This window comes from Centruroides sculpturatus, unplaced genomic scaffold (genome assembly GCF_000671375.1).
Source record: "Centruroides sculpturatus isolate CEXI.00-Female unplaced genomic scaffold, Cexi_2.0 scaffold722, whole genome shotgun sequence".
NCBI lineage: Eukaryota > Metazoa > Arthropoda > Arachnida > Scorpiones > Buthidae > Centruroides > Centruroides sculpturatus.
The window spans coordinates 178,635-203,610 of record NW_019384969.1 but is presented as its reverse complement, the minus strand read 5'-3'; the positions used below and the strand labels follow the sequence as shown (position 1 = coordinate 203,610).

The 24,976-nt window shown below is 30.0% G+C and overlaps 1 protein-coding gene across 3 annotated transcripts in view; it reads left to right on the top strand.

Moving 5' to 3' along the window:
• Positions 1-17,921: 17,921 nt before the first annotated feature.
• LOC111632561 overlaps positions 17,922-24,976 on the top strand; it is a 35,757-nt gene continuing 28,702 nt past the window's right edge. The window contains exon 1 of one of the 3 annotated variants that reach the window (XM_023377026.1): positions 17,922-18,195. The gene's annotated coding sequence lies outside the window, so the exon portion shown is untranslated. Of the gene's footprint in view, positions 18,196-18,651; positions 18,744-22,290; positions 22,854-24,976 lie in introns of those variants that run through there. The other 2 variants (XM_023377027.1, XM_023377028.1) reach the window with 2 other exon arrangements.

Genomic DNA, 24,976 nt, shown 5'->3' with positions numbered 1-24,976 from the left:
TGCCAAGGAAGAGAGGAAGGAGCAATTAAATAATTAAAATTATAAAGGATTAAAAAATATATATATAAAAATGGAGAATATCGCGCTTCTGACAATCGCTGCGAGTGTGTGGGCTAAATTTCCAAGAATCCATGCTTCTCGCATGGACAACTGTATGTGGCCAACTCACGCGTCAAAAAATCTTCCGATTTATTCGTGTACGCACCAGACGGAAAAACAAAAATATCGTGTATCCACAAGCACTCCAATAAATAAATAGAATTGAAACGACACTTTGAAATGTTTTTTTCCCGATGAAAATGAATAATAATAATATAATAATAAGTTTCACTAAAAATGTAAATTTATTATGTATAAAATGTAAATGTAAATGTAAATTTAATTTTATCATAACGAGTTTGCTTGAATTTCGCTTCTTCTGAGATCGCAGCAATGCGCGACGGGTAAGATAATGTTTTATAAAATTTAAGAGAAGAGAAGAATTTAGAAATCTAGGTAATTTGAGAAATGGAACAATTTTCACAACTTTAATGGATCACACTTGTTAATCTGCAGATTAGCTAGGTAATCTGCAGATTAACGAGTTTCGAGCTTTAGCGGTAACTTATACACTTACGTATTGGGAACCCTCTAATCTATGCTTGAGTCACCATTCATCGCGTTATTAATCAACGTTTTATACAACAATAACAAAATTCAAGCTTAAAAATATCGTGTTTTTTAATCGTTAAACAGTATAAACATCAATCGGAGCCTAGCTTTGTGACGTAACCCTACACGGCGGAAACAGGATGGTCTACAGACCCATTAGACCCCCCTGACCCACTGACGACGCGTATGCCTAATTCTTTTAATTTTTTTTTAATTCAGCAATTGTCACATTCTTTAAACTAGGTTTTTATAAGCAGATCAAAACTGCTCAGTTTCCACTATTTTACACACTATTGGAAGTATCAAGTTAATAACACTAGTGCTGCCAGTGCGACATCTAAACAGTGCACGCCTCATAGCTAATATGAGGCGTGCTCCGTTTATGTGTATGCACCCTTAGTTATAGAACTCGTACAAAACTTTATAGAAATTTATTCGAATACCTGGAAACTTTTATGCCTATCATGATCGAATGACGGAATGAATAATAAAAATTTGAATTAGAAAATAAAATTTTTCTTATGAAAGAAATTAATCTAGAGATCGATTGAAACATTTTTGAATCCACGAACGATGTATGTAATTAAAATTTATTAAAAATAAATATTAATTAGATATAATTCGTCTAGAATTTAGGTGTTCACCCCTTCTAAAGAATGAAATAATAAACTGTAACGATGACAAAACTTTAAATTACTTTTATATTTTAATGAATATTACTTTCCAGTTTGGATTGCCCAGTAAATGCAAAAAGTGAAATATTTTAACGACAGAAATTTAAATAATTCTGTAATTTAACTATTTTTTAAAAACTCTTTCCACCTTGTGGGCCTTTTCATTAACATATCCTGGACTCGGCCAGGCCTACGATGAGGTGCGGATGGTGAGGGAAACATACCACTCCCCCCGAAAAATATGTGGGGTTTTTCTATCTAAAGGCGGCTATACACGATGGGTTAATCCTTTCAGGCTTCCTGGCCTTGAGGAACTTCAGAATTTCCTATCGCTCACGAACGAAGAAAACCTCTCAGCAGAGGGTGGGCCAGCTTGCCCCGGGCGCCACTGGCAGAGGGGAGCCAAATGGTTTCCAAGAAAAACAAAATTTGTTTCTGGAGGGGGAGGGGGCGCCAATATAGTGTCGCGGCCCGGGTGCAGTTATGTTCGCTACGCCATTGTGTTTATTATTACGCCACTGATGTTTATTGGCAACAAATTCTATTAAAACTCGCGGGAAAAAAGTATGCATAGAAGTCTATGGTGTAAATAGTAGTAGTAGTGGTTTGGGTAGCACTGATCACAAAATTAATTTTTCATATGAATAATTTTTTAATGGAATTATTTCAGATCACAAAATTAATTTTTCAAGAGAAATCTTGGGCTATAGATTATGTTAAAAAGCATCAATTATCAGCGAAAGACAATGGCAAGTCGATTTTACTACCAAAAAAATTCATGGATTAAATTTTATAGACGAATATATATTAATAATTCTCAACCACATCCGATATTAGTACAAATTGTAAACATTATTATCGCAAATTAATTTTATAATTTAATAATTAAAAAGAATTTATTAAACTTTGTCTTATTTTAAGTTGTCATGTTTTAATTTACTTGGATATTAAAACAATAAATTTTTTAAAATGTAAAAGAAAATGATATAGAGTATCAAGATGTTTTATGAAAACGGAAGAAATGAATTGAGAAGTTTTCTAAATATTAAAATTATTTATAATTTTAATTTACTCAAGAAATTTTTGATCCGAAAATAATTTATAACCTGAAAAATTAATTTATTAGGTTATAAATAATAAAAGTTAATAAGGTTATAGAAAATAATTCTTCCAAACATTCACGAGACATTGTTCTCACACACGTTTAGGTCGGCCTGCGCAGTCTGACACTGCGCCAGGAAAATCAAATGGTTTTTCAATTCTACTCAGGTGGTCGGTACAGGTCGCCGAAGCTGTTAAATTGTCCCCCATAAACTACCAAGAATTATAAAGGTCAGGCATGCATGATTACTCCTTTGAGAATTAACCTAAAGAATATGGCCGATTCTATTCAGGTGGTCGGTACAGTTCGCCGAAACTGTTAAATTTTCCCCCACACACTTCCAGGAATGACTCAAAATCAGGCATGCATGATTACTCCTTTGAGGATTAACCTAACGAATATGGGCGATTTTATTCAGGTGGTCGGTACAGTTCGCCGAAACTGTTAAATTTTCCCCCACACACTTCCAGGAATGACTCAAAATCAGGCATGCATGGTTACTCCTTTGAGGATTAACCCATCGTGTATAGCCGCCTTAATTAAACATGAAATTTACTTACGAATTTCTTCATGTTAAAACTTTACAATATAATAGAGTCATTTTCATAATTATAATGAGTTCAACAGATTTGTATATAAGCTTTGCATCTGTTCTTAATATTTTTATCTTTATTTTGAGCCCGATCTTATCTTGGCATTTCCCTCTTGGGTAATAAAATTTTCTGGACGAGTCGACTTGACCAGTAACACGTCTCTGCCCCCTCTGGTTTAGAAGTGTCCCAATTTCGAATCGGAAATATAAGAGAAATCCTTCAGTGACCCGTGTTGTATTTGAAGGGTTTTTCCAGAGAATAAATTGACTTGAGAATTATCATTTGACAGAGAGTGAGAAAAATTGTTGTTTACATCAATGGTAAGGTGTATCCATTAATTAATTTTATTTGTATAATACAACAGTGCTTAATTCTTGTGTATCTACCGTTACATTCATTGTTTCATTCCTTTCTGTCCTATTCACAATATTTTTTGGATTGTTATTGTTTGTAGTCTTTTTAAATATTTTATAATAACTTCTGTCATTTATATATATTATGTATTGATTCTAGTATGAATTTTTATTCAGAGTAAGATTTGTACTCGTTCGCAATGTTTATAAACTTTTATATTCAAGACTTTAAAGATATAATTATGTTTAAAGTTTAAGGATATTTTTATATCTCAATGGTATTCTACGAGGGTAGGCTGAAAAGTAATGCACACATGCTTGTAGAGCACAAACGAAATGGTTTTCAGAAGCGTGCCAGATGGCATATGGAAGTAATATTCCCCCTCTATGTGCATGCGCAGTTTGAGGTTGTTGCGTTCATTCAGTATATTTTGAGAAGCGGAAATATGGAGACATGTTCTGGTGCTATGTCAACGCGAGTTAAACAGCGTGCTGTTATCGAATTTTTAACTGCTGAGAAAATTACGTTTAAAGGCTGTTTATGGTGACGATAGGTCGATTGTAAATTGATGGATAATAAAATTTCGTAATTACGAGCCTGGAAAAGCCATAATTGTTGATGAAACACGCAGCGGAAGTCCGATCACTGCCACAGACAATTACCGTTGTACCTTGTTCCAATGTTTAATTCTTCTCAGTACATACAGACTCTAAAACACTTCTGATGTTGAGTTTGACATGTTAGAGGCAGCCTGGCACCAATAATCTTGCAACATGACAACGCTCGTCTCGTCCACACACCTCGCTCGCAACTGGAGAGGCTCTGCGAAACCTGAAGTTTGAACCGATTCCACACTCTCCTTATTCCCCCGATCTTGCGTCTTGTGATTTTTATTTGTTTCCTCTACTTAAGAGAGATCTCAAGGGTAATCATTACGCCTCGGACGATGAGGTGAAGGCAGCTGTCAAGTCCTGGATTCGAGAAAAGTCGGAAGAATTTTTCAGTGACGGAATGAAAAAACTTGTTACACGTTGGGAAAAATTTGTTAGCCTTAACGGTGACTATGTTGAAAAATAAATATATAATTTTGAAGCTTAAGAATTGTACTTTAATGTACTTTTTGCCCGATCTTGCTATTTGTTTTTGTTCGTGTTCTACAAGCATGTGTGCATTACTTTTCAGCCTGCCCTCGTATATTCTACATTTACTTCAACTAATCAGCTTAATGAGTATTAACTATTGTTAATACTCATAATTATGACCAAATGCTGCTTTTCTTATTTCTGTAAAATATTCCTATTGAACTCCGTGGACTTTGAAACCTTTATAATTGAAGAAATGGCATTAAATTGTATAAAACATGCTTCAACTTTTTATTATTCAGCAAAAAAAAAAAAACAACAACAAATATTAAAGTTTAAATAAAAATAGAAGTATAGAATAAATGGAAAATTTATTCTATATTCCACATAAAATTCCGTAGTTATTTTATAAAAATCTGCCTTAAATATTCTTTTAAATCAAAAATAGTCCTAGCAAATAAAACACAAAAAAGGAAAACTGCACTTTTAGGAAGAATATTTTTCTAAAGCTAAAAATATCTGTAAGAAAAAATTAATTAATAATACGATTCAAATTTTGTATGTACGGTAAACACCCGCTAATTCGATTATAGAGGGTAAAGATCTGAATTTAGGAAAGTTCCGAGTTAACGGGAGGTTTAGATGGATATACATACAGTAATTTATTACGATCTATACAGAAATTTTACTGATCTTTAGTAGGTAATACTGCTGAATTTATTATTACCGGAAATGAGCTCAAAAACTCTCACGACAGTACGGTACAGGTATTCGCAGGTTAAGTTCCCGATGTTTTGTCGTAAGTCGAAAACTCACCTAGAAAGTGCATTTGTACACAGAATCACTTAATGTTAGTGATTCTGTGTACATTACGCTCGTTTACTCGCTCTGTAATGCTTAGTAGCAGGAGTTTCAAATGCGGTTTTTTCTTTTTACATAACTCAGTTTTATAATATCCAATTTAGTTAAATTTCCATTGTAAAAGAGCGACACTTCTTGCATTTATTTCCACTACTAAATTTACTAATACATTTTGGACGTATTTTGAAGCACGTATCGTAAAAGTTACAATCGTAAAAGTTTATAAAAATTGCAAATAGCGAAAAATGCGGTTACTCCAAAGTTACAAACTTCAACGTCACTTCACGAGCAGCAATGGAACCTCGGAATTCGCGCGAAAACGAAAAATGACGAAGCACAATAGAAATAAGCCCACATTAATTATTTATAAAAAAAATTATTATTTATTACTGGCAAAAAGCTTACTTCAACGCCACCCTACGATTGGAAACAGAACTTCAGAATTTAAATTTTAGACGTATGGTCAAATTTTTTGTAAGTCTGAACGTTCGTAAGTAGGGGAGCACCTATATACAACAATGTACAGTAACAGTAATCGACTACAGTAATAAAATGTGGTATTGCAAAGACTTCCCAGTATCGAAAACATTCGTTATAATTTTGTTATATATATATATATATTCTTTCTTTTTTTTTACTTTTCTCATGTTATTAATATTGGGATCTTTAAAATCTAAAGTTTAGATCGACTGGTGTTATTTGATAAATATATGTAGGGATTAACAAACACGAAAGGAAAAGAAGTGTAGCAGAGCGGACAGTAAATCTCCTATCACTGCTTTGTACGTTCCACTTATAAATAATAATATATTGTAATGTTCATTATCCCTTGTGTGTATTACTCCTTAATGCAATTAAGGGGTGCTGGAAGATAATGCATTCATGATTTTGAGCTGCGATGATTAATTCAATGCGTTAAATAATTTTAAGGGTGGGTATTTGCGACAGCATTAAGGAGCATTACAAGGGATGACGGTTAAGTAGTATAAAAATAGCGTTGCATAATTTATGGCCTATCCGTATGAACTAAGTACAAAGAACGATAAAGTTTTTAAGGAATTTTTAAAAATATCTGTTTAATGTCGATATAAAAATCATAAATTAATAATAAAATGTGTATAATGTATTCAAATATGTTGAAATTTTTAATAAAAATGCTTAAAGATTACTGCATATGCGGTACCATATTGACGACCTATACCTGTGCAAAGGTGACCAAAAGAAGGAAGAAACTAGGACTGCAGCTCTAGAGCCAGAGTCTTCGTAATGGGACGGGCCAGAGTCTGTGTAATAAAATTTCAATTGTAAAATGTAGAAAATCAGTTTAGTAATATCAAGCGCAAAATAAAAGAAAAACAAATGTGAGGTGTCACAATAAAATGTATAAAACATTGACCAGATATCCTTGATGGCTCTATAAATTATAAATTATATATTAGGATAGGATGAGATTAATATATTAAAAGGTAAGCGTTATCATAGATTTATAGCCTTAGATTTGATTTTTAGAAATTTAAAAAATTCTACGAATTTTGTTGGAATTTAAATAATTTATTACGCTTATTAAGAAATAAATACTATAATGTATTTTATTCTATTGTAATAATCAATTCTGATGTATGATATGTTAAATATTATAGATAAAGAATCACTCATTAACTTGTTAAATCTTGATAAACATATAACTTAGCACATCTTGTTTATAATAAAGTTGCGTAATATTTTCCAATGGTTTGTGAATCATATGACAAGGAAAAAATAATAAAGAGAATAATTTATTTAATTTAAAATATACTCGTATGCTCTCACCTCAAATTAGTAGTGTCTTGCCCCTGTACATCATACTTTCTCTTTAACAATAGAGTAGTGCCGGTTGTGTATCTAACATCTTTCGGGGAAAAATTTTTGAATTAAAATAACATTACATTCAGTTTACATCGGAAGTTCTTATATAGTTAATCGGGACCTCTTGCATCCAATGATTCCATGTCTGGCCTTTTCTTTCACCTATCTAACTCCGTTCTCGAGATTAAGGAAAGACAGACAGACAGATGATAGTGGGAATTTATAGGTCTACAATTTTTTTCAAATTACAGCCCAATTAATATTATTATTTTTCAAATTAAAAATTAAAATTTTTAATTAATTTTTTTGTTTTTATTACTTCAATTGAAAATAACAATAAAATCACTAAAAAACCCTCAATAAAAAGTCTACAAAATCCTCTAAACACAGATATAAAGAAAATAAAAATAGATTTTTTATTATATTATTATTTGTTTAAAAGTTTAATAGAAAAATATTTACATAAAATAAAAAATTATAGATTTAATTACTATTTTTAAATGGCTAATTAAGGATAATTTAATCTTATTTATAATATGAGGAGAATAATTGCATAACATTTCAGATCAAATAACTTCCTTGAGTAATATTTTGACATAAATGTCCAAACTCTTTTCCTTTTTTTGTTTTTGATATTTTATTTAACATCGAAAAAAGTTCATTTTAAATGTTAAATTTGAAGAGTTGCCAACTTAGCGTTCTTGTTGTGATCCCAAAAGAAAACGTCCAATTAAACGATTAAGGATTTTAAAAAACGAAAGGAAAAACTATGGAAAAATTTGGAAATTATTTTTAAAAATAAAAAATATGGGATGACAAAATCATTTTATATTAATGTAAAGGCAGGAGAAGGATTGAAACAAGTTGCCATGCTTATAGAAATTTATTAATACACGTTTTATAAATTAAGACTTGAAAATAGTTTTAATAGTCGCTTACAAAAGCAGTGCCAAATTACATTGCTGCCACAACTTTTTAAAATAATTTTTGTGAAGTTTANTTAAGGATTTTAAAAAACGAAAGGATAAACTATGGAAAAATTTGGAAATTATTTTTAAAAATAAAAAATATGAATCTAAAATTAAAAGTATGCTTCAAGTTTTACAATGTACATTAACCAAGGAAAACATATCAGAGGGAAACTTGAGGTGCTTTTCACGTGCCTGATTGGGCTGCAATTTGAAAAAATTGTAGACATAAATTCCCATTATCATCGAGCAGATGATAGTGGGAATTTATGTCCGTTTGTCTTTCTTTAATCTCGAGAATGGAGTTAGATAGATGAAAGAAGAAACCATATTTTGAACATCGTCTCTGAGAGACAGATGTCCACAATCAAAAGCCGGTCTCTGATTGGCAAATAATTAGTTTACGTCTCTCAAAACGCGATTCTGGACAACCTTTTCTCCCGAAGATTGTCTCGTCTCCAAGAGAAGAGCGGATAGTTGTCTTTAGTCTGTTGCCTCGATTCCGTTACATCCAATAAGGACGACTGGACTCTATTCGCTTTGTACAACGTTCTCTATCTCAGAAAAGAATATTTTGAGATAGATAACGCTTATAATTTTTTAAGCGGCTACTTGGAAAAGCACTGACCCCATCTCACTGACTTTATTGGTGATCCCACATCAATTTCTGAACTATTGAATATGCTGTTAATCATATACGTCTCTCGAAGTATTTTTTCGAAACATTACCATTTAATTTCTCCCTAACTAAGTACGTACGCTTTTATAACAACAAAGATGAGATCGTTACGAACGACCAGAAGCTCCTCTGTCTCTGAGACGAATTTCGTCTCTCGTTTTGACGACCTACGATCTCTGAAAGAAGAGACGAGAGATAAGTGGCCTCAGATATGGAATCCTTGGGGGCAAGAGGCCCCGATTAACTACTGTATGTACGAACTTCCGATGCAAACTGAAAATCAAATTATTTCAATTCAAAAATTTGCCCCTGAAAAGAGTTAGATAGATGGCCAGCACAACTCTATTGTTAAAGGGAAAGTATGATATACAAGGGCAAGACACTACTAATTTCAGGTGGAGAGCATATACTTTAAATTAAATAAATGAAAAATATGATTAAAAATTGCAGCCCGACGAAACGAGCAATTATTTATTGATATCACAATAAATAATTGCTCGTTTCTTTTACATAATTCTACAAGATTAATAAGCGTTTTCTAAAACATTTTCTTATTACGAAATGAAAAATGAAGCAAATTTCGTACAGAGATATTTCGGTTGGAAGTTATAGATGTTTGTAGATTGCGTAACTGAACTCTATTTGCAATACGTTCGGCAGTATCTGCTCAAGATAAAATGATTATAACAAAGATACGCAAGGCACTGAATAAGTGAATACCATAGTATCTCTCGTTTTAACGGATTTTTTTTTCTCCTGGTCCCTCCAAATCAATGTAATTTTACCTCTTTTTAGCAGATCCGTATTTTCGGAACAACGGATGATTTTCGACGCCCCGACCGATCCGTTAAAACGAAATTCTACTGTAGTTAACTAGGATCGACTGCAGTCTTTGAATAAACATTACAGTTATTTTCTGTTACACTTCAAACATTCTCAATTTGCTTATTTATTTTGTATCCACACTTTTGCCAGGCATATCAGAAGATACATTAAGCGTCAAAATTCTCCCAAAATTCATACGTTCTACAGAAAAATAGCAAAAATTATTCGATATGCGAAAGTAAAAGAAAAAGGAAGTAAATCAACTGTATGATTATTACAATATTCACATAATAGCAAAAAATGAAAATAATTTTCATATTTTAAAAATATCTATGGTGTATAAATTCTGCTTGTTGCATTTGTTGTTGCATAAATTTGTTGTTGAATTTTGGCGCAAAAATTAATTTTTTATAACATCAATGTTAAACAATTTAAATTCGTGTATATTAACAAGATATTAGCGTATAAATATGCAAATCAAGAAGAATCTTTCCAGAGAGAAGAAACTTCATATTGTGGACTTGCCGAAGAAAAGTTTTCTGTTGAGAAAACAGCATTGAAAGTTGGTGTTGGCATTCGAGTGTATCCAGAGTAGGCTACTTCAACTATTCGCAGATACCTAAAACGTAACAATTTGGAAGCCCAAGAAGTCTAAACTTACCAAATTACGTGAAGAGAAACGTCTTAATTTTGCCAAACCCCATGAATACTGGACCTTAGAAGATTGGAAGAGGATTGTGTGGTCAGATGAATCTAAAATTAATATAATTTGTTCGAATGGGTGAAAATGGGTATGGACTACATCGATGAAGTCTATAACTAAACGAGAAGTACAAACAACATTGAAATTTGGTGGTGGTAGTCTTATGGTCTGGGGCTATTACCTATTTTGGATTGGAATGCTATGTTCTTTAGCTAATAGAATGAATAGCGTTATTTACACTGAGGTACTTGACAATTATTTGTTACAATCTGTTGATTATTACCACATTGATAGGAGCTCCTTCATTTATCAGCAAGATAATGATCCAAAATGTACAGCCAGGAGAGCAATGTCAGGGCTTCAGGATCAAAATACAGATACAAAATACAAATTTTTAAAACCACCATTTATAAATGAATGGTGGTTTTAAAAATTAATAATAAATCTATTTATTACCTTATATGGGCAAACCCTACAGCATAAGCAGCGGCAACTGTCCAAGTTCATAGGAATGTACGGGAGCTTCTTAATCGTGTTCTTCACCAACGCTGGATTGGACGTGGTGCAACAACAGACAATAACCTGCTCCCCTGGCCACCCCGTTCGTCAGATTTAACACTCGGCGATTTCTTTATGTGGGGGTTTGTTAAAGACCGAGTTTATGTACTGTCAATGCCCGTGTCCCTTGAGGAACTGTGTGATCGGATAAATCATGCACTGCAGACCATCACGGAGGACAAGCTACACCGCGTATGGGAAGAATTTGGTTACCGTGTCGTGTGACCATGGGTGCACATATTGAAGGATTGTGATTAATGCATAAAAAACTTGGACAGTTGCCGCTGCTTATGCTGTAGGGTTTGCCCATATAAGGTAATAAATCGATTTATTATTAATTTTTAAAACTGCGCCATTCATTTATAAACACCCTGCATTAACCTGCTTGAATGGCCGCCTCAATCGCCTGATCTCAACCTGATTGAATACATCATCTCCTTTCTTAAATGTCGCTTGTCTGACTATGCAGCTCCGCCTGAAAGCATCCACCAATTATGGGAACGTGTACAAGATGAGTGGAGCAAAATAACATTGCACGATTGCAAGATTATTATTAATTCTGTGCCTGATCTCATTAGGAAGGTTTTAGAGGACTCGAGGCTGTACTGATTATTGAACTGTACTTTTTCCGCAAATATGATATAGATTTTTGTCTGCTCCCAATGCGTATGTTTTTTGTATGTTACTATTATTAATAAAATAATTACGTTGTTCAGATACTTATATACGTAAACATACAAGTATGCAAATAAATATAAAGTTTTTCGTACTAAACCTGCTTTGCGACATTTTCCAGTTTTTAAAAATAGAGACGTTGAAGCCGAAGTTTTAAACGCGAAAACGTATACGTCGGACGTTCAGTGCCGCTTTCCTGTAAGCCTATAAGTTTGACAATTGTGCTTGGATAGTCAGTGGAATCATGCTCGATATTCCAAACACCATTGTCAAACTTCTAGGCTTACAGGAAAGCGGCGCTGAACGTCCGACATATACGTTTTTGCGTTTAAAACTTCGGCCTCAACCTCGCTAATAGTCTTAAGCATTCTTTGGGAAGATTTTGACGCTAACTGTATCTATGTAGTTCGGAAAATATAACGGTCTGTAGTCATTTAGTCATTGCAACAAGTATGTTTGCTTTAATCACTTTAAGAATATCACTTAAAGAGTACTTAAGAATATATTCGTCAATATATATAATATATATAAGAATCGTTTAAAATTCTTCATAACAGAATTTTAAATAATTACTTTTTCATTTTATTATTATTTTTATTTCCCCCCCTAATCTTTTATGCCTCTAGATCCGGGCCTAGGGATCCTAATGAGAATTTCGCCACTGCTTAGACCCTAAGTTAGAGGGAAACAATTGGTGCAATAGTGATGAAACTCTGTGGGGATAATGCCGCGAATCTTCTGTATATGGCACTTTGTTTCTAGATATTGTTTTAGTTCTTTAGTTGTAGGCTTTAATGTATAAGCAGTATTTCGAAAAATAGCTCACTGTTGAGCAAATATACCTTCCCTTAGGTTCATTGAAGAAACCGCAAAATTCTGTACTAGCATCATTAGATTTAAAGTAACTTCATCTGATTAAAGCAAAAAATTCAGCAATTTTGAAAATCACATAATTGTAGGACATTAAGTTAAAATTTACACTTCATGCAAATGAAATCAGGAATATAATTAGCTTATTGAAAAATTCTCTCAAGCAAAAAGAGATAAATAAGATGTAAAAGTTTAGAACTAGTAATTTTCAATCAAAAAAGTACCTTGGAGTTGATTATGAAAAAGTTGTGGACTAGAAGCTCTCAAAAAATGCAATTTTACCTTTTGAAAGCTTCAGATCTAGCTCATAGGAATCATAGCTATATAGGAATGTGCATCTGAATGAGTAACTGAGCTGTTGGGCTGATCAGAAAAACATATTTTGTTCCCTCTATGGAGCCAACATTAAAGATCTGATACATATATCCCAGCCCACGTAGGGGAAATACGTACAAAATGACATAGGCAACATAATTCGAATTTAGCGGTCTCAAGCGCGCAACTGACCATGATACCACGTTATCCGAGCGGCTTTTACTAACCTGTCAAAATGTGAACGCACTCCTCTCATTCGCCCGGGTGTCATGGCCGACGACAAGAAATGATACGTTACGAGTATTTTTCCTTGCAACAAGTTTTTTGTATAGATGGTAAGTTTTTCACTATTTTATCTATTTGTGTAGTATTTATTTCAACCCTCAAGAATTTGTTGTTGCACTTAAATGACTTTTTCCATTAAGAATATCATCTTTGTATTTATTTTATAATTTTGTTTTTTTATAACGTTATATGGACAAAACGACATACATAGGCAACGGACATAATGACATACCTGTCATTTAGTCCATAAGAGCTTAGTCAAGGAACTTACCTTAACCTCTTAACGTTTTATTAATTATAAAAAATGGCTTCCGAAAAAAGTCTTTCATTATTGTTTAAAAGAAATTTTAGTACAGAACTTTATTTCCTTTCTTACATATTATTTATAAACTTATTATCTTTCACATAACAAAAACTTGCAACGAATCACGTGACTCGACAAACCTCTTTAGTTTTAACTTCTACTCCTAATATGAAGGCAATTAAATCAAAAAATAAGTCCGAAGCTCCGCCAGAGAAAAGGAGACGAAACATTACTAAAAAGTTACTTGAAGAAGAAAATTTTCCTGATAACTCTCTTGATGATGAAGAAGACTGTCCATGCATATATTGCAATGATCTTTTTTCCCGATCTAAGCCTGGAGAAGACTGGTTACGGTGCTTAAATTGTTTCCGTTGGATTCACGCATCTTGCGCTGACATTTCTAAAAGAGCCAAGCGTTTCATCTGTGAACTTTGTCAGTAATTTTATAGTTTTTACGTGTATGTCATTTTGTCCATAGTATATGGACAAAATGGATTTTGGATGATCTGAATTAAACTAACAATATTTTTTTTCTATTATTTTAATATTGTAAATGTTTAGTATATTTCATAGGTAAAGAACCAAAGATGATTGGTGTAAAATATGACAGTGCTGTGATTTACCAATAAAGAGTTATGAACCTAAAATAAAACCGTATGTCATTTTGTACGTATTTCCCCTACTTGAAAAATGATAGGCATACAAAGATACCATGAGGAAAGGAGAGATTATTAGATCTTCACTTTATCGGAAAAATGACTGGACTAATCGGACTGGGCTGATCGGAAAAACATGTGCCTCCATGTCTGTAAGATATACAAGATATAGCCTACAGTTGGGAGCAACATAGCTAGAGAAGCTTTCGGGTACGGAAGTATAACCATCTCTGATCTACAGCATTTCTTTAAAAAGGTGGCGCAAAGTATATTTTTCCGACCAGCCAAACTCAGCTTAGTGCCCATTCAGATGCACAGTACGTTCAAACATAGCTAAGGTGACCGTGAGCTGGACCCGAAGCTATAAAGAAGATAATCCACTGGGAACTTCTTTGAGAGTTTCTAATCTATACTTTCTCATCATCAATACCTAGGCACTTTTTTATTGAAAACTATCGATCCCAAACCTTTATAGGTTTATCTACTTTTTCCATGAATATTTAATCTACTTTTTTGCTAAAGATCATTTTTCGGTAAGGTAGTTATAGCAGTGGTTTTCAACCGGGATGCTATAACGACCTTACGGGCGATACGAAATATAGTGCTGAGCAGCGCCATAAGACTTCTTACGTGTATTACTAAAAGTATAAAAAGTGCAATAACACAATAACTTTACATTGATAAAGAATACGGATCCACAAGAAAAAAAAATATATAAAGTTGGGATGAATTTATTGATATATTATTGATAGTTTAAGTATTCAGAAGTGATATACTACGTATTTCATTAAAACAATTATTTCTTGTGAGAATATCAATTTGTTCTATTTTTGAATTAAGGTCTCAGTTTAGTCTCAATTAGAAGGTAAATGAGTCAGATGCGAAAGTAGATTCAAACTTAATATAAAAGATTATATATGTGAACGTTGTATTTTATGTTTATATGTATATTCTACTTTTCGTCCTTTGGACACTGAGAAGCCTTTTTAATCATACACTTCGTAGATTCGGCCAGGCTTATAACGGGGACAGCTGGAGAGCGACGAAGTCCAACATAGTCAGAATAGACCGCCCATGAAAAATTCCTAGGTTTACTCGCCCGGATTCGATCCCGGGTTCCCAGAGCAGTAGGCGGATGTCTTTACCGTCTTGGCCATCGGTCATCGAGTTATTCGATACAAATATGTTGGAATGTCACGTGGCATAAATCGCTCAGCGAGATCATTCACTTTTGCATCACGTGCACCATCACGTTCATGCTGCTACCTTCTTAACCCGAGATTAGACACTCCCATTACTGTCTGGTCTCCCTATAATGGATGAAATATAACCTTAATGTGCTAGTGCCCCGCATTAACTGAGCACTCAAGGTAAATGTTCGAATATGTTTTTTTGCATTGAAGCCATAGGAATAAGTCAAAGGATTTCATAATATAAGACGAACGAGAAAGGTAGCTATGATTTTTGTTTCGTTAGTAATGACTTTGACTCGAATTACTAGTTTCGTATCTCTTTCATAAATAAGCAAGCGACTGTTTCCGGTAAGACACGCTTTATTATTATGTGTCGATAACCAATAACAAAGTGTGAACAAAATATTGGAAAAATCGATTTTCTTCGTAAATTTGTGAAGAAAAAATATTCTGCATGATACGGAAAAGCATTGTCTCGATTAAAGATGTATTTTGAGGCAACGTTGACTAGTTTGCAGATGATGCAACTAGAAACCAATTAGTATGTTTAAGCAATCTTTAAAAAATACCCCACAACCAATAAAACTTAATATAAAAAGTTTCGTATATCAAAAATTCATCGAATTTTTTCCTATCTCTGTAGAGTGTCAAAATTTTATCACAGTTTACAAATAAGTTGTTTACGTGCTATTTCCGAAATTAGACCACTATACCAACCAAAAAAATCGTGATGCAAATATATGTGTAATACAAATGTAGTATCGAGAAATTGATACTATCTATTATAAACTAATCGTGTTTATTTGTGATTTTCGTAAACATATAATTTTATATAGGCCTACAGTATATGTGACGTGCCACATTGTAAATTATATTTTGATTTATAATATATTAAGTAACACGTTTAAAAAAATCATTAAAACAGAATAACAATTAAAAATTTGATTACAAATTTTAGTTTTTTTTTTAAATTCATTTCAACATTTTTAGACAGGAAAATTAGAATTTCGATATATAAAATAGAGCTATATATAGAATTTTGAACGTAAATAGAGGTATATAAAGCGAGTTTCTGTACAAATAAAATAAGCCATATATAAAGAACTTTTATACGTAGAACAGAGTCATATATAATGGTTTCTATCAATATATACAATAGAGCGATATATAAGGATTTCTGTATATAAAATAGAGCTATAAAGTCTGCAAATTCGAATTACAGTAAAGTCTCTTTTTTTCTAGTTAGAATTAATGATTTTTCTGAGTATAATGATTTGTATACCCGGAAATCTCTGGTTTCTCTTGCGTGATTTACGAGTTGTTTCCAAATTGAATTGTAAGTCTTATATAAAAACAGTAATATTGTAAATTGAAAATATTATTTATACAAGATGGAGTCTGATTACATCAATAAATTTGTAAACATAAAAAGTGGAACTGCATAGCAACATATGGGGAAATATATATATTTTTAATTTTATGTAAGAGGAAGTGAATGATTCCTACATTCTTTTCGATCTAAAACCTTGTCTATAGTTTTTAAAAATCTTTCGAATAGACAAACGGATCAACGAAGTCCTACAAACAACCAAAAAAACATATGTACGGAGACAAAGCGAACACAAATATCAATATTTTAACTAATAAGTTTTTCAAACAGTCAAAAAGACTGAGCAAATGAATACAAAACCTATCATGACTATACTTTCAAATATTCAAAACATGCAAAATAATACATTCATAGGAATAAAATTTATAAAATGAAAATTTCAGTAATGATTCAAGAATAATTTATCTTTACAATTAAAAAAACGCACTATTTTGAATATTAAAATATCAAATTTTATTTAAAAAAATTCGTTTATTTAGAAAGAAATAACTTTGAAATTAGAGATTTGTTAACAATTTTTTGAAACTTTCTTTACGAAATTACACATTTTTGGAACATTTCTTTGATTACATAACTCTTAAAATAAGAATTTACATAAATTACATTTTAAAATATGCAAAATACTGTAATTAAAATTCCAAATAAGTTTAAAACTTATACAGTAAACCTAAAACCAGAATTTATACATAATCTAAACCAAGCAAGATTGTACTGTAGCCTCACGTTATGAGGCTAAAGTTTAGGGTTTCGCGTTTTTTAAATTTATTATTTGATAGTGAAGAAAGGCCTCGTATATTTTATAACTTAGGACGACACTTTAACAACTAGGCTATATTACATAAGAGGCCTTTACATATGTTGACTAAAGCTCCGTTTATCGCCCATCCTCCAATTAAAAAAAAAAAACAGTTTTAGTTAAAAAAAAAAATATATTACGAATAGACAAACATGGATACAAAATTTTTGTTTAGTTTCCAGTAAATTACACAAACAGACACAACATTTGTCTGCTTAAAATGAAACTTTTAAATAATCTTTTCTACAAATTTTAGAAGCGGAGCATCCATCTTTGTTAAATATTATGTAAACTTAAAAGAGTGTAAACATTTCGGGACGACCTATATTTTATTTTTTTAAATTAAAAAAATTTCCAGGCCACTAGTCCAATGTTAATGAAGACACACGAGACGTTCGTAACAGCTGACGAGGGCATATTTACATACATTAGTTATAAAGAAAGTCGTCGTATGCCACACGTATGCTACGTGTAGTGATGATGAATATGGTTGTTTACGAATTCACTAAACAGGTCTAGGAGTAACACTATAACTCGTTAGCCTTGAGATGTTCAACGTTTACATTCAACACGCTTGCGCCATTTTTCTACTATTTACACGTGATTAAAGTCTTTCACTATATAACAACGTGTCGTTCTTCGTTATCTCTTTAAATATTCCAGCGATAAAACAGTCAAAATTGAATTTTATCCAATCAAAATCTTTGGCATATGTTAATATAAATCTTTAAACAACAGATAATACATTATTATATTGTTCGTAACTTATATATATATATATATATAGGTTGTAACCAGTAACCTAATCAAGAAATTGTAAGTATAAGTGCATAAATAATTTATTTTTGAACGTTACAATTTTAATTAATAGGTCAAAAATTTGTTAGTTTTTTTTTGTTATTATTTATATAAAAATTTACACTTATATAAAGAACGAGTTTATGCTATAAATATATAATACATCCCCACCCCTTTGGTATGTGTTATAATCATTATACTGTAGTATATATTAAAGGGTGGAGTGAGAAGATTGCTTAAATTATAAATATTATATTACATAATTATAAAATAAATTTACGAACAAACAGGCTGATTGTTCATTTTTTTTTTAAATTTCGAAGTAATGATAATTAAAATGAAAATTTTAATTAATAAAATTCCGAGATATTGTTGCATCTGTCTGCTTTTTTAAAAATATATAATTACACTCAATTGCTTGATAAGTTTACTTTAATTTGACGTCATTTCGTTAACCTTTCTTTACGCAAAAAAAAGAACAAAATAATTGCTAGATCTTTTATGTTTTCTTCCTTTTCAATGCTGTTAGACAGAAGTTGATTTGCTTGTCTTACAATCACATCAAAGTAAGTCACTTCAATTATATAAAATTAATTCTCTTTCACTTTAATTTTGTGTAAATAGAAGGATAATTTGCATAATTTTTATTAATTATTTTTCTATATTTTATCATTATTTTAATAATGAATTTATGGAAAGAGTATCTTGAAATCTAAAATATTTTCTCCTGATTTGTTTCTCTTGCAATCTCATCAAAGTCACTTTAATAATATGAAATTAATTATTATTTACTTTAGTTTTACATAAATATAAGAATAATTTGCATAATTTATTCACTACTTCCTATATTTTATTATTATTTTAATAATATTCTAGGTGATGAAATTAAGGAAAATATTTAGAATTCTAAAATAAGTAATTTTCCTCAACTTTATCACTTGTATAAAATTTTTTAAAATAAAATAATTATTTTAAAAAATCGAATTTAAAAATAATTACTTACCAATTTGTTTTCATATTTTATGTTAAAGTAATGATTTTTATTAATTTTATTCAACAGGAAATACATAAATTAAGTTAATTTATTTTTCCTTATTTTCTTCGCAATTTAATTATATAAATTCATGAGGAAATTAAACTTTTATTTTGTATAAGTCAATATATTCTTAAAATTCGTAAACAAGGCGTGTAATGAATTAAAGTGTTATATAATAACTTGTATAATCAGTTATTCACTTCACTCTTCTTCCTCGATGTATGTGTAATTAAATAACCTTTTTGTTAAACGTACAGTACATTTGTATGTAATGGTAAAGTAAGAAAATATAATAGGTTTTAAATATTTTAAAATATAATTTAATGTATACTATATATAATTTCAACGTGCTTAACGTCATCACTTGAGTATATAATGCCTATACTGTACCTTCCACGCTCTTCTCGGTATTACAGGTGGCATAGTTTAGGCATTTAATAAGTTAAATTTCTACATATTTAAAATATCTAAAAAATTAATCGAAATTTTATCTCGTTATACGTCATGTAATTTGATTTATTTAAATTTAAATCGATTATGCAAATACATTAATTTTTGTTAGTGTATAACGTGAATACAGTGATTAATGAACGTTTCTTGTGATCCTAATCGCCAATTAATTTGGAGACCTTTCGAAAAATATTTATAAATGGAATTTAATATATTGTAAAATTATTACTGTTTGGGTTTCATAAGCTGGGGAATAGAGTAAGTCCTTGGATATCCCCAGTTTAAGAACTCTAATCCATTTATTTGAGACTCTTAAAGTTGATAAGGCCAGAACCTGAGATAGATGAAAAGGCTTGGAGTAGTCACGAATTCACTTTTTTATCATATACTTTACATAAAGAATAAATTCTGGCTTCTCTATGTTCGGGGAACCCTTCTTTAAATTCTCACTGCATGGGTGAGTGCAGAGTTTGGAAATTCGAACTTTTTGGAACAACTTGAAGTATTAAGTTTCAGAATAACACATTTCCAAGTAATTTACATATTGTTTTGTTAGTTTTAGTCATAGTAACCGCAACTAACCGACTTTCTTTTGCCAAACAATGTCATCGTTTGTTTAAGTGTAAAGGTTGGATTTTTATTTGTAACACCAATTTTGACTCATCCATTATCCTTTAGTCTCATGAATACTGCTTAAAATATCAAAAGTAGGAATGATTCCAGTAACCTAGACAATTATTTGTCTAGAGTAAGAAGGAGTTTATTCAGAGGAATGTAAATTACTCCGGAGTGGTTACATTTATTTATAATTGCGATACTATTTCAGATCTGCAATCGTGCAATTCATTTATTGTAGAATAAATAATTTTTCTAAAAATTATTTCATCAAATAATGTAATATCTGTAATTTTTAAGGATTAAATAATGGTTTATGTTGCTAATAAATATTTGTCAGTAAATTACGTTTATTATTATTATCAATATATTTATTAGTAACACACTATTATTTAATCCTTGAAAATTATCGAAATTACATTATTTGGTGAAATAGTTTCTTAATTGAATTTTTAATGAATGCTGTTCATCAGTAAAATTATAATATGGAGTTCCAAATTTATTATTACTTGCTTATATTAGTACAAATTATTAAAAAATATATTTATAAAGTTATAAATTAATATAGACGAAGATGTTGGATTTTTAAATATGAATTATTTTTAATTTTCCTAAATTAACTGTAATTTTCTGAATTGTTAAATACCAATTTTTGTTACTTAATTGATAATAAAATGTAGTAAATTGATTTCATCTACATTAATATTTGCGTTTCAAAATATTTCTAAACAATTTAAGTGTGAATTATTGTGATTTGGAAAGTTTTTAAATCCCTCGTGATATTTTGTGCCGCATAATTCTAGTTTTATGCCGTTATCTAATGGTACTTTCAACTAGACCCTACAAGAGATTATTTTATATGGACCTAAAACTGAAAGGCCTCCAATTTGACTGTTCAGGTTCAGGTTCAGCGAGTAATTTTAAAGGTTTAAGAGTCTCTTGAGGCTCTTAAACCTTTAAAATTTTTCATCTTTAGTTTCTTAAATTCTTAATTCCAATTATGTAATTAACATTAACATATTATATTACCTAATTCAGCCAGCAAGTTGAAATGATTTCATATATTTAAATAAAGATTTCAATTAATATATAGCCTATAATTCAATTTTATCTAAATAACAGGAATCTTCTCTAATTTTTATTTTCTTTAATATAATTTTATCTGATAATAGAACGATAAAATTAATCTTTAAATCTTTATATAAATCTACGTTACGATACAATAACGTAGTTACTACACACCAATTTGTCATAACTGCAATAAATTATATCATTTATGAAATTTAGAACGAAAGAAAATTAATTATTTTAAAAATAGATATATTAAATATTATTATTACATTTCTTACAATTAAGCCATTTTATTTTTTAACGAAACGATCATTTAAATTCAGTTGTAAACCCGAATTTACCACTTTTTTGTAGGGTGGATAATGTGGCAAACGTCACGTAATAATCAATTTGGGACGAATTTATTTTTAGATCATCTGGTCGTGCAGCAATGAAGTTATTTTCAGATCACATATATTAAAAATACTTCAAATCGTACCATTTCCTCCCTATTATATCTCTTAAATACATCAAGCACAATTAACCATTCTTAATATTGTAGCATGCTTAATTCTACAGCACAACTCAACTTGGGGTCATTCAAATTAAATTTAAATTAAGTAAATAATTATATAAATATTAATAATTTTAATATTTTTTAAAATTAAATTCTATGAATATTTTTTATACTGTAAATTAGAAAAATATTGCTATTTTTAAAAACTTGAGTCGTGACATTCTTACAAGATCATTAGTTGCAGTATAGGAAGAATATAGGAAAGAGAGTGATAATATTCTTTCCTATATACTTTATTATATTATAAGTATAAGAAATATAGAGATATTAAAATAATATCCTAGTTCTATATTTTCTACAGTATATTTATATGGTGTAAGGTATAGAATATAAGAATATATAATGTAGGAAATATACATTTATTATCTACATATTGTATGAAATAGTGTTATGTAGTATATAGATGACGTAGGGTATAAAGCAGAGGAATATGGAAATATTTTATTTACAAAATAAATTATAGTTTCTTACAAGAAAAATTCTTTTCTTAAAAAGAGAAGGGGGAAGTATTGAGGAAAGACGATATCGTAATTCTCCAACCTTGATTATCGTTACAAATTAAATTGGACAAGGGATCAAATTTCATTTTGTTTTATATTATTATTATTATTATATTTACAATATTTACATGGCAAATAATATACAAGTCATCAGTACAGGTGATATACGTCGATTGACGAAATCAATATAAACTTTTTATCTTTGAATCTGGTCAAAGTCGTTAAAGTAAAAACTAAGTTTAGAAACGAATAAATATAAGATAAAACGTTATATCGAGGAAGTGGGAAGAACAAAAGCAAACATTCTATTCAATAGAATGTCATTTTCTTTACCACTCCATGGATTTTTCGCTTTTTGATCCTCTTTTTCTTCATCTAAACGAAGTCAAAACGTCTTCATCTTCCTCCATGTTCTTCACGTCGAATGGATGAATTTGAATTTTTTAAGGTAATTTATAAATTTCTTCCAAATGACTATTTTTAAGTGACTAATTTTCTTCTCCGTTTATCTAAAATTTATTTATAATTCTGAATTTATAAAATTATCTGCCAAAGTTTTGATACCATTAACGAGAGATTCGCCTTTATGAACTTTATCGTTTGTATTTTCGTCACACTTTGATTATATTATATGAAAATGTAATAAATTCTCCAGATATTTATCTTCAGAATATGAACAATTATTATAATAATAATTATTTTATAAAAAATTATACGCTGATAACGTTAAAAAAATTTAAAACAAATTTTAAACACAATTACATCAATTCTTAATATCAAATTCAATCTAATGAGGTTATTNCATTTATTATACATTATTAAATTCTCTTTAAAAATATTAATTTTTACCAAAAAAAAAAAATAATAATAATATCAATTTTTGCTGCAATAATTTTACTTCATTAGCATCTTTTATCTTCAGCATCTTTAATCCTCTGCATTTTTTCAGAGAATATTTTTGTGCATTTTTTAAGCTCTTAAATGCAAAAATAATTTAATTTTATTCTCATAAATTAATATTATTTTATGTATTTGTTTTTAATTTAGTTTATAAGATATGAAATAAATTAAAATATTAGTATCAGCGTTTTCTATATATAGCTATATTAGAATAAAGTAGATAGAAAGGGGGCTTAGTTTTATAATAAAAGATAATAAATATCCAACCAGATTCCAAGTAATTATCAATTGGAGAGAAGTAACACTTTCGTACTTTGAATGTACACAAGTCATTCCAAAGGCTACTTCTTTGTAATTCTTCTCGGAAAAAAAATTAATAATACTGTATTTGCAAAATGATTCTTTGCGATATCCTCGATGTTTATTACTGATTCATTTTGTTTTTAAATAATAAATAAAAATATAAATATTTAAGTAAAACAAAATTTAGATTTATGTCTGCGACTTGAAGGATAAGGGCCAATGTCAAAGGCGAATATCCCTGACATTGGTCCTTATTCTTCCAAGTCACATATAGAATACAAGATGGCCCAAAGGTCATTTAACCCAGTTAATTGCGTTTTTATGTTTCGGTTAACTGATTTTTGGATAATTTTTTTAATTACTGTATTACAGATTTTAATTCCAATTAAGTGATGTTCTTTGTGGAATGAAATGTACAGGGTGGTCAAAAATTGACGTAATTATGCATAATCACGATTTAGTGACTTGGGCATGGTATCTGTAGCCTATATTTCATTCTGCAAAAATGATCACTTAATTGGAATGAAAATTTATAATAGTTAATAAATAAATTATTTATTTAGTATTTTAATTATGATTTAATGAATAACGGCTTGACTTAAAGAACTTTTCAATAATAAAACTACGAAAATAGTTTAACTAAGAAATTAAATCTGTTAGCATTAAAATCAGCAACATTAATTTTGCTAGAATAAATTCCATCGAAAACTTACACCTTTTATCTGTGAAAATTCTCTAAAATTTAACAAATTCATTAAATTTAGGAGCACTTTCTCAACCCAACATATCATTTTTAAGCAGTTTCATTAATTGTAAACTGCATCAACTATGAAATTGGATTTAACAGTACTAATTTTAAGAGGGGTAAATAATTCCATTGAACAATTACCGCTTTTAGGCACGAAATTATTTCGAAATTTCATAAAATAATCATTACTTAAGCAAAATGAATTGTTTAATATATAAAACATCAATCATTTGTCACTTAAAAGAAATGATTAAATTAACACAAAAATGATTAGATTTGGGAGAAATTTAATGTGTTTAAATTATAGAAAATATAATTAATTATCTAATTATTTTTTTAAATTTATATTGTATTTATATTAAAAGAATTTACTTAGATATCTTCTTTAATTCTTTAATCATTATGTATGATAGAATCTTCACATGTCATTTAGTAATTGGAGAAGGTTCAAAAGTCAATAACTTCCCTTTGTTTCGTCTTACAAAATAAATAAATTATTTTATATTAATTTTATTGTTCGAGGAAATTTTTATATTAGTAATATTTTTTAAAAATTAAATAAATTTAATTGTTTATATTTTATTTTATTTCTACAGTATTTTATTACTTACAAATATACA